Source organism: Bubalus kerabau, chromosome 14 (assembly GCF_029407905.1).
Source record: "Bubalus kerabau isolate K-KA32 ecotype Philippines breed swamp buffalo chromosome 14, PCC_UOA_SB_1v2, whole genome shotgun sequence".
Classification (NCBI taxonomy): domain Eukaryota; kingdom Metazoa; phylum Chordata; class Mammalia; order Artiodactyla; family Bovidae; genus Bubalus; species Bubalus kerabau.
Genome location: NC_073637.1, coordinates 21,089,263 through 21,100,178, shown reverse-complemented (window position 1 = coordinate 21,100,178; position 10,916 = coordinate 21,089,263).

Genomic DNA, 10,916 nt, shown 5'->3' with positions numbered 1-10,916 from the left:
GTTTGAGCAAAGACTGAGAGGGATGGGACAGCAATTCCACAGACATCTGGGGAGAAGTGTCTCAGGTGGAAAACACAAGTGCAGAAGCTCTGGTGAGAAAGTTCTCTGCATTTAAGGGACAGCAGAAGGACAGGCCTGGTGAAGGCGAATTCTGAGAGGAAGCCCAGGCACATGGTGGTGGGCATGAAGGCCACTTGAGGGCTTTGGCCTCTATTCCTACAGAGTTGGGGGCCAGAGGAGAGCTTTGAGTTGAAGAGAAATATAATGCCTCTTATATCCTGAGTGAACCACCTGGCCACTGTGCAGGGATCAGTATATAGGTTGAAGTCAGGCTGAGAAAATGAGCCTGTGGAGGGCTGGTGCACTACTCAAGTGATGGAAGGTGCTACTGCCTTACCCAGGCCAAGGGAGCAGTGGAGGAGGCACTGAAAAGGGGGTAGATTCCATAGTATGTGCCACCAGACTGGATGTGAGAGTAACAAGAAAAAGAGTCTGGGATGATTCCAAGGTTTGGGTGTTTCCAAAGTGCTGGTAATGATAAGAGCTGGCTGGTGCACAGTTCACAAGAGCAGGCCCCACCACTGAAAACACACACATACACACACATTATCTTTTATATGTCTGTCACTAACTCTCACTCTCTGATTAATACAAAATGCTTAACAGAAAAGAAGCATGCCACAAGTCAGTCAACAAGTGAACAGTAGTGATTGTTTTGTTATTTTTATATATGATACTGTTGACCTTGTTACTTCCTGTACTCAGTTGATGCATTAGCCTTTATTCCTAATCAAGAGAACTAAGTTTGAACTACACAGTTTTCTCTAATTTTCATTAAATCAGAGAAAAAGAATAGAACTCTAGCTCAATGTCTATCTCACTGAGATAAATTTAAATGGGAAAAACTACTAAATAATAGAACACTCCACTTGAAGTAGCTTAAATAGTAAGGGCATGTGATATTTCTCATTACAAGGAATTTGGAAACAGGCAATTACAGGAGGGTTCATCATTGGCTTGACCTTGTTACCAGACCAAACTTGGGTCTGCTTGCATGTGTATAATAAAGCTAATCTACAAATATGGGTTGTGGTAAAGGAAAGAACAGCAATTATTGCAAGGGACTCAAAATGGGGCCAAGCAAGGAGAATGGGCAGCTCACCCACAAAAGACCCAAGATCCTCAAAGTCTTTCAGGGAAAGGTTTCTAAAGGTAAGATAAGGGAGAGGTCAAGGGGTATGTGGATTTTGGCTTTCTTCTGATAGGTTGGTGGTGTGGTGACAAGGAGATATTTTGGAAGTTAACATAATCAGTTTTCTGATTCCAAGCCATCTGGGGTCTATGTGCTTGTATTCAGCATATAGCTAACTCCTTCTATCTCATGGAGGTTTTAGTATCTGCAAAACAACTCCAGAATATGACTCATAAGGTTATCAGCCGATTTTTCAGTAGAAGTTATGTACTTCAAAAGTGAGTTGCAGGATATACTAAAAGTGATGAAGGGAAAATTTACAACCAAGAATACTATACCAGCAAGGCTCTCATTCAGATTCAACAGAGAAATCAAAAGTTTTTCAGACAAGCAAAAACAGAAAATTCAGGACCACCAAGCCAGGTTTACAACAAATGCTAAAGGAACTTCTCTAAGTGGGAAACACAAGAGAAAGGAACTAAAGAGGAAGGGAAGAAACAAGGCCTACAAAGCAAACTCAAAGCAATTAACAAAATGGCAATAGGAATATACATATTGATAACTGCCTTATATGCAAATGGATTAAATTCTCCAACCAAAATATGTAGGCTGGCTGAATGGATATATAAACAGGAACCATATATATGCTGTCTACAAGAGATCCACTTCATATCTGAGGACATATACAGACTGAAAATGAGGGAATGGAGAAAGATATTCCATAGAAATGGAAATCAAAACAAAGTTGGAGTGCTTGCATGTGTGCTCAGTTGTGTCCAATTTATTGCAACCCATGGACTGTAGCCTGCCAGGCTCATCTGTCCATGGAATTTTCCAGGCAAGAATACTGGAGTGGTTTGTCATTTCCTTCTCCAGGAGATCTTCCCAACTCAGGGATTGAACACACATTTCCTGTGTCTCCTGCATTGGCGGTCAGATTCTTCACAATTGCACCACCTGCAATACTCATATCAGACAAAAGAGGGGTGGGATGGGGTGGGAGATGGGAGGGAAGTTCAAAAGGGAGAGGATATATATATATATATATACCTATAGCTGATTCATGTTGAGGTTTGACAAAATTCTGTAAAGCAATTATCCTTCAATTAAAAAATAAATTAAAAAAACAAAAAACAGACTTCAAAGTAAAGACCATTCAAAGGCACTACATACATTCATCAAGGGATGAATCCAAGAAGACATAACAATTATAAATATATATGAACCTAAAATAGGAGCCCCTCAATATATAAGACAAATGCTAACAGCTGATGCGAAGAACTGACTCATTTGAAAAGACCCTGATGCTGGGAAAGATTGAGGGCAGGAGAAGAAGGGGATGACAGAGGATGAGATGGTTGGATGGCATCACCGACTCAATGGACATGAGTTTGGGTAAACTCCAGGAATTGGTGATGGACAGGGAGGCCTGGCATGGTGCAATCCATGGGGTTGCAAAGAGTCAGACACTACTGAGCGGCTGAACTAAACTGAACAGCTATAAAAGGGGAAACTGACAGTAATACAATAATAATGGGGGACTGTAACACTTCACCTTCTTGTGGCTCAGTGGTAAAGAATCTGCCTAGAGACTGAAGAACAACCAAAATCTAAAGTTAGTGGAAGGAAATAAATCCTAAAGTTCAGAGCAGAAAAAATAAAATGGAGACAAAGGAAACAATAGCAAAGATCAGTGAAACTAAAAGCTGGTTCTTTGAGAAGATAAATCTTTAGCCAGATTCATCAAGAAAAAAAAAAAAAAGTGGGAGAGGAATCAAATCAATAAAATTAGAAATGAAAAAGGAGAAGTCACATTTGACACCATGGAAATACAAAGGATCATAGACTACTACAAACAAATATATGCCAATAAAATGGACAACCTAGAAGAAAAGGACACATTCTTAGAAAGGTACAACCTTCTAAGACTGAATCAGGAAGAAGTTGAAAATATAAACAGACCAATCACAAGTAGTGAAATTGAAACTGTGATCTGAAATCTTTCAAAAAGCAAAAGCCCAGGACCAGATGGCTTCACATGAATTCTGTCAAACATTTAGAGAATTAACACCTACCCTTCTCAAACTCTTCCTAAAAATTGCAGAGGTAGGAACACTCTCAAACTCATTCTATGAGGTCATCATTATTACCCTGATACAAAAACCAGACAAAGATATCCCACAAAAAAAGAAAATAACAAGCCAGTATCACTGATGAACATAGATGCAAAAATCCTCAACAAAATACTAGCAAACTGAATCCAAAAGCACATTAAAAGGATCATACACCATGCTGAAGTGGGAGTTACTGCAAAGAAATCAATGTGATACACCGTATTAACAAATTAAAAATAAAAACCATATGATCATCTCAATAGATGCAGAAAAAGCCTCTGACAAAATTCAACAAAAATTTATGATTAAAAAAACCTCTCCAGAAAGTAGGCATAGAGGGAATCTACCTCAACATAATAAAGGTCATATACAACAGATCCACAGTAAATCTCATTCTCAAAGATGAAAAACTGAAAGCACTTCCTCTAAGATCAGGAATTAGACAAGGATGTTGACCCTCTCCACTTTCATTCAGGATAGTTTGGAAATCCTAGCAATGGAGTAAGAGAAGAAAAAGAAATAAAAGGAATAGAAACTGGAAAAGAAGAAATAAAATTTCACTGTTTGCAGATTACTTGATACTATACATAGAAAATTCTAAAGATGCCATCAGAAAACATCAGAAAATCAATTAATTTGGTAAAGTTGCCAGATACATAATTAATACACAGAAATCTCTTGCATTTTTATACATTAACAAAAAAATTCAGAAAAAAAGGAAACAATCCCATTTACCATCTGATTAAAAGGAATAAAATGCCTAGGAATAAATCTAGCTAAGGAGGTAAAACAGCTATACTCAGAAAACTGTCAGACACTGATGAAAGAAATTGAAGATAACACAAACAGATGGAAAGATGTGCTGTGTTCTTAGACTGGAAGAAACAATATGTTAAAGTGACCATACTACCTAAGACAACCTGCAGATTCAATTCAATCCCTATCAAATTACCAATGGAATTTTTCACAGAACTAGAAGGGAAAAAAAATTGTATGGAAATACAAAGACTTTGAATAGTCAAAGCAATCTGAAAAAGAAAAACAGTGCTCGAGAAATCTGGCTCCCAGACTTGGACTATACTACACATCTACAGATATCAAAACAGCATGGTTCTGGCCCAAAAAAGAAAAACCAGAAATATAGATCAATGAAACAGGATAGAAAGCCCAGAAATACACCCATGTGCATTTGGTCAATTAATTGATGACAAATGAGGCAAGAATATACAATGGAGTAAAGACAGTCTCTTCAATATGTGGGAAATTCTGGGAAATACTGTGAAAACTAGAAAGTTCCATGTAAAAGAATGAAATTTGAACAGTATCTCACACTGTGTATACAAATAAACTCAAAATGAATTAAAGACCCAATTGTACAACTGGACACCCTGCAACTCCTAGAAGAAAACATATGTCCTTTGAAATAAGTCTTAGTAAACTTTTTTGGATCTGTCTCCTCAGGCAAGGGAAAGAAAAGCCAAAATAAACAAGTATGACCTAATTAAACTGAAAAGCTTTTGCACAACTATGGAAACCCTCAAGAAAACAAACAAACAAACAAACCCAAAGGGCAACATATAGAATGGGAGAAGATATATATATATATATTTTTTTTAAATATAAATTTATTTTAATTGGAGGCTAATTACAATATTGTAGTGGTTTTGCCATACATTGACATGAATCTGCCACAGGTGTACATTTGTTCCCCCATACTGAACCCCCCTCCCACCTTCCTCCCCATCGCATCCTTCTGGCTCATCCCAGTGCACCAGCCCTGAGCACCCTGTTTCGTGCATCAAACCTGGACTGGCGATTCATCTCACATATGATAATATTCATGTTTCAATGCCATTCTCCCAAATCATTCCACCCTCGCCCTCTCCCACAGAATCCAAAAGACCGTTCTATACATCTGTATCTCTTTTGGTGTCTTGCATATAGGGTTGTCATTACCATCTTTCTAAATTCCATATATATGCATTAGTATTCTGTATTGGTGTTTCTCTTTCTGGCTTACTTGACTCTGTATAATAGGCTCCAGTTTCATCTACCTCATTAGAACTGATTCAAATGTATTCTTTTTAATGGCTGAGTAATATTCCATTGTGTATATATACTACAGCTTTCTTATCCATTTGTCTGCTGATGGGCATCTAGGTTGCTTCCATGTCCTGGCTGTTGTAAACAGTGCTGCGATAAACATTGGGGTACACGTGTCTCTTTCAATTCTGGTCTCCTCGGTGTGTATGCCCAGCAGTGAGATTGCTGGGTCATATGGCAGTTCTATTTCCAGTTTTGTTTTTTTTTTCCTTTTTTTTTAAAATTTTATTTTATTTTTAAACTTTACATAATTGTATTAGTTTTGAACCTCCACACTGTTCTCCATAGTGGCTGTACTAGTTTGCATTCCCACCAACAGTGTAAGAGGGTTCCCTTTTCTCCACACCCTTTCCAGCAGTTATTTTTTGTAGACGTTTGGATAGCAGCCATTCTGACTGGCGTGAGATGGTACCTCATTGTGGTTTTGATTTGCATTTCTCTGATAATGAGTGACATTGAACATCTTTTCATGTGTTTGTTAGCCATCTGTATATCTTCTTTGGAGAAATGTCTGTTTAATTCTTTGGCCCATTTTTTGACTGGGCTGTTTATTTTTCTGGAATTGAGCTGCAGGAGTTGCTTGCATATTTTTGAGATTAATTCTTTGTCAGTTGCTTCATTTGCTATTATTTCAGAATGGGAGAAGATGTTTGCAAATGATATGTTTGATAAGGGGTTAATAGTCTCTCTCTGTATATATAAATGTATAACTCAAATTAAAAAAACAAATAATCTAATTAAGAAATGAGCATAAGATCTGAATAGTTTCCCAGAGAAGACATACAAATGGTTAATAGGCACATGAAAATATGCTTAACATCAAAAATCATCAGTGGAAATGCAAATCAAAACACTGATAAATTACTTCACACTTGTCAGAATGGCTACCATAAAAAAAGTCTACAAGTAGCAAATACTGATGAGGATGTGGAGAAATAGGAACCTTTGTTCACTGTTGGTGGTAATGTTAGTGCAGCCACTATGGAAAACAATATGGAGGTTCCTTAAAAAAAAAAAAAAGGCTCAGTGGTAACAAATCCACCTGCTAATGTAGGAGACTCAGGAGATGTGGGTTCAGTCCCTGGATCAGGAAGATCTCCTGGAAGAAGAAATAGCAACTCACTCCAGTATTCTTGCCAGGAAAATCCCATGGAGAGAGGAGCCTGGTGGTCTACAGTCCATGGGTTGCAAAGAATCAGACATCACTTAGTGACTGAGCATGTATGCATGCATGGTAGACCATAATGGAAAAGAATATAGAAAAAGAAGAATGTATACAATGAATCACTTTGCTTTCAGAAGTAATTAACACAACATTGTAAACCAACTATACCTCAATTAAAAAAAAAACAACAGAAAAAAAAAATAGAGTTACCATATGATCCAACAATCTCACCTCTGGGCACATATCTGGAGAAAACTCCAATTTGAAAAGATATATTCATACTGATATTCATAGCAGCACTATTTACAATAGCCAAGACACAAAAGTAACCTAAATGTTCATTATAGATGAATGAATAAAGAAGTTGTTGTAAATATATGCAATGGAGTATTACTAAGCTATTGAAAAAAGAATGAAACAATGTTACTTGCAACAATGTGGATGGATGCAGAGATTATCATATTAAATCATACAGAGAAAGACAAATATATTACTTATATGTGTAATGTAAAAAAAATGTGATAAAAATGAACTTTTTTCAAAACAGAAATAGACTCATAGAGACAGAAAGCAAACCTTATGGTTACCAAAGGGGATTGAGGGGATGAGGGAGAGACATAAATTAGGAGTTTGGCATTAACATATACATACTGCTATATATAAAATAGGTAAATAACAAAAACCTACTGTATAACACAGGGAACTCAATGTCTTGTAATATCCTATAATGGAAAGGAATCTGAAAAATGTGTGTGTGTGTGTGTGTGTGTGTGTGTGTGTATGAGTCACTTTGCATTGTACTTGAAACTAACATGACACATAAAAAGGAAGATATTGGAAGAATTTATTAAAATTTAAAAAAACATTGTCTACCTGTGAAACACTCACTAGAGATACAAAGATAAAATAAGTTGAAATTTAAAGCATGGAAAAAGATATTCCACACAGTAACCAAAGAGAGCAGGAGTGGCTGTTTTATCAGACAATATATATTTTAAGAAAAAAAGGTGCAAGAGACAAGAAGGATATTATATATTGATCAAATTTTAAATTCATGAAGAAGATACTACAATTCATAAACATATGAACAAGTTCCATGAAGTGAAATTGACAGAACTGAAGGGTGAAATAGACAATTCTACAGTAATAGTTGGAGAATGTGATATCCTATTTTCAATAATGGATAGAACCAACAGGCAAATGACAAGTAAGGAATAGAAGACTTGAACAACTACTAACTAATTAGACCTAAAAGATATATACAGAACACTCTATTCAACAGCAGCAGAATATACATTTTTCTCAAGTGTACATGGGCCATTCTCCAAGGTAGACCATACATTAGTCCACAAAAATTCTAACTGCATTTTAAAGACTGAAATTGTACAAAGTGCCTTTCCAATCACAATGGAATGAAACTAAAAATCACCAATAAAGGGAAAACTGAGAAATTCACAAATATGTGGGAAGTAATCAACAAACTCTTAAACAACTAGTGGGTGAAAGGAGAAGTCACAAAGGAATTTTGAAAATATCTTGAGACAAAAATAGAAACAATTGTACCAAAACACAGAATGTATCAAAAACAGTACTAAGAGGGAAATTTATAGGTGCAAATATTTACTTTGATAAAGAATAAAATCATGAATCTTTCTCAAACTATTCCTAAGTATTTAAGAGAAGGAACATGTCCTAATTCATCCTATAGATTAACTGTTACCCTAATACAAGGCCAGAAAAAAACACTAAAAGAAGAGAAAAACTACAGACCAATATCCCTCATGAATTTTAATGCAGAATATTCAATAAAATACTTGCAAACTGAATTCAACAGCTAGCATCTTGTTTAATATAATAAAAGAATACTGTACCATAACCACATGGGAGTTATTCCTATAGTGAAAGGATATTTTAGTGTACAAAAAAAATCAATGTAGTATGCCCTGTTAAAAGAATGAAAGGAAACAAACTACATGATCATCTCAAATGATGAAGAAAAAGCATTTGACAAAATTCAACACACTTTCATATTAAAACAAACAAACACAACTCACGAAACTAGGAATAGAAAGAAACTATCTCAATATATAAAGCCCAAACATGAAATATGCACAATTAACATCATAACTAATGGTGAGAAAAAAGATTTTCTCCTAAGATCAGGAGCAAAACAAGGATGCCCACTTTTACCACTTCTATTCAACATAGTACTGGAAATTCTCATCAGAGCAGTTGCATAAGAAAAAGAAATTAATTGAAGAGGAAGAAGTAGAACTATTTTTGTTTGTTGCATGATGTTATAACATAGAAAACTCCAAAGATTCAACAACAAAAAAAAGCATTTATAGCAAGTGATAAATTCAACAAAGTTGCAAGATACAAAAATCAACACTCAAAAAATTAGTTTTGTTTCTACTGATGAAAGAAATCAAAGATGACACAAATAGATGGATCAGAAGAATCAATATAGTGAAAATGAGTTTACTACTCAAAGCAATCTACAGATTCAATGCAATCTACAGATTCAATGCAATCCCTATCAAGCTGCCAATGGCATTTTTCACAGAACTAGAACAAATAATTTTCACAACTTTTATGGAAATACAAAAAAACCTGAAATAGCTAAAGCAACCTTGAGAAAGAAGAAGGGGACTGGAGGAATCAACCTGCCTCACTTCAGACTATACTACAAAGCTACAGTCATCAAGACAGTATGGAAGTGGCACAAAGACAGAAATATAGATCAGTGGAACAAAACAGAAAGCCAAGAGATAAATCCACACACCTGTGGACACCTTATCTTTGACAAAGGAGGCAAAAATACACAATGGAGAAAAGACAATCACTTTAACAAGTGGTGCTGGAAAAACTGGTCAACGACCTGTAAAAAAATGAAACTAGAACACTTTCTAACACCATACACAAAAATAAACTCAAAATGGATTAAAGATCTAAATGTAAGACCAGAAACTATAAAACTAGTAGAGGAAAACATAGACAAAACACTGATAAATCACAGCAATATCGTCTATGACCCACCTCCCAGAGTAATGGAAATAAAAGCAAAAATAAACAAATGGGACCTAATTAAACTTAAAAGCTTTTGCACAATGAAGAAAACTATAAGCAAGGTGAAAAGACAGCCTTCAGAATGGGAGAAAATAATAGCAAATGAAGCAACTGACAAAGAATTAATCTCAAAAATATGCAAGCAGCTCCTGCAGCTCAATACCAGAAAAATAAACAGCCCAATCAAAAAATGGGCCAAAGAACTAAACAGACATTTCTCCAAAGAAGACATAGAGATGAAAACACATGAAAAGATGCTCAACATCACTCATTATCAGAGAAATGCAAATCAAAACCACAATGAGGTACCATCTCATGCCAGTCAGAATGGCTGCTATCCAAACGTCTACAAAAAATAACTGCTGGAAAGGGTGTGGAGAAAAGGGAACCCTCTTACACTGTTGGTGGGAATGCAAACTAGTACAGCCACTATGGAGAACAGTGTGGTGATTCCTTAAAAAACTGGAAATAGAACTGCCATATGACCCAGCAATCCCACTGCTGGGCATACACACCGAGGAAACCAGAATTGAAAGAGACACATTCATCGCAGCACTGTTTACAATAGCTAGGACATGGAAGCAACCTAGATGGCCATCAGCAGACGAATGGATAAGAAAGCTGTGGTACATATACACAATGGAATATTCAGTTCAGTTCAGTTCAGTTGCTCAGTCATTTCTGACTCTTTGTGACCCCATGAATGGCAGCATGCCAGGCCTCCCTGTCCATCACCAACTCCCAGAGTTCACTCAAGCTCACACCCATCGAGTTGGTGATGCCATTCAGCCATCTCATTCTCTGTTGTCTCCTTTTCCTCCTGCCCCCAATCCCTCCCAGCATCAGAGTCTTTTCCAATGAGTCAACTCTTTGCATGAGATGGCCAAAGTACTGGAGTTTCAGCTTCAGCATCATTCCTTCCAAAGAAATCCCAGGGCTGATCTCCTTCAGAATGGACTGGTTGGATCTCCTTGCAGTCCAAGGGACTCTCAAGAGTCTTCTCCAACACCACAGTTCAAAAGTGTCAATTCTTCAGCGCTCAGCTTTCTTCACAGTCCAACTCTCACATCCATACATGACCACAGGAAAAACCATAGCCTTGACTAGATGGACCTTTATTGGCAAAGTAATGTCTCTGCTTTTGAATATGTTATCTAGGTTGGTCATAACTTTCCTTCCAAGGAGTAAGCGTCTTTTAATTTCATGGCTGCAGTCACCATCTGCAGTGATTTTGGAGCCCAAAAAAATAAAGTCTGACACTGTTTCCCTATCT